Source organism: Hyla sarda, unplaced genomic scaffold (genome assembly GCF_029499605.1).
Source record: "Hyla sarda isolate aHylSar1 unplaced genomic scaffold, aHylSar1.hap1 scaffold_866, whole genome shotgun sequence".
Classification (NCBI taxonomy): Eukaryota; Metazoa; Chordata; class Amphibia; order Anura; family Hylidae; genus Hyla; species Hyla sarda.
In genome coordinates, this window is record NW_026610894.1 from 11,201 (window position 1) to 12,438 (window position 1,238).

A 1,238-nucleotide genomic window follows, 5' to 3' on the forward strand; every position below is an offset into this window, starting at 1 on the left:
ACATTCACTTATTTATTTCTTTTTTGTTTCACTGTGTCACTTTTTGCGTGTTGTGTGTTCACAGGATTTGTCAGGATGCGGTAGCCCTTCTGGGTGTCCCTCCTGGCGGTCTAGGGGAGGTGTGTGTGGCCATTAGGTTCCGCACCTCCCTGCAAACACCCCGGGTACTCCTGCTTTGGCAGGGTACCTACCGTAATCGGCTCTGCGGGCAGATACCTTGGCTAGCGCCAAGGGGGATGCCGGGAGCATTTGTGGTCCCCTAGTAGCTTCGGCGAAAAGGGACATCGAACCTGGAACCTCGCAGGTACCTTTTGGTCCGGAGGCGAAGGGTAAGGTTTGTTGGGGGGCCTCTCTCCTATCGGAGAAGGGCTTGCGATAGACCGCATCCTTTGTGCACGTTTTTTTTAGTGTAACACGTTTGCACTTTTTCTTGCACTTTGGGTGAATCGAAAGCACGTTCCTCGGCTTTAAAAAAAAAAAAAAAAAAAATCTGTTCTTATCAGTTTAATATCTGATACGTCCCCTCTCTGGGGACCATATATTAAATGGATTTTTGAGAACGGGGGCCGATTTCGAAGCTTGCTTCCGTCGCCCTATGCATTGACCCGATATGGCAGTATCTTCGGGTACAGTGCACCACCCCCTTACAGGGTTAAAAAGAAAGATTCCTACTTTCATTGCTACCTGCTTGCTGGCTAGCCAGCTAGCCAGCCCTGTGGGCCTTGCTGCTGCTGCTGCAGCCAAAAAACAAAAGGTGGTGCTGCTGCTGCTTCTGCTGCTTCTGCTTCTGCTTGTGTCTGGCCGCTGTTGGAGCGTCCAGGCACAGGACTTCTGCTGCTGCTGACTAAATGGCCTCCTTAATTGGATCATTTGAGTAGCCAGCACACCTGTGCAGGTAGGGCATGACATGATAGGCAGCTGCCTTGATAGCGGGTGGGTGCTGAATGTTCCTAATTGACAAAATAAGATTAATGCTTATGAAGAAATATAAAATCTCATCCCTTCCCCAATATCGCGCCACACCCCTACCCCTTAATTCCCTGGTTGAACTTGATGGACATATGTCTTTTTTCGACCGTACTAACTATGTAACTATGTAACATAACATGGGGGGGGGGTCTCCTGGCTGTTCACACAGGTGTGTCATTGCTGTACATTGACCATGCATTGCTTCTGTGGTATTGCAAAGGCAAAGACAAATGCTTCCAGCCATCCATTGCACTAATGGATTGGTCATC

General features: G+C 49.0%; 1 non-coding gene across 1 annotated transcript; it reads left to right on the forward strand.

Moving 5' to 3' along the window:
* Positions 1 to 460: 460 nt before the first annotated feature.
* LOC130348153 (U2 spliceosomal RNA) lies at positions 461 to 642 on the forward strand. Its single transcript, XR_008885935.1, has one exon. It is a non-coding gene; the product is annotated as a U2 spliceosomal RNA (small nuclear RNA).
* The last annotated feature ends 596 nt before the right edge of the window (positions 643 to 1,238 follow it).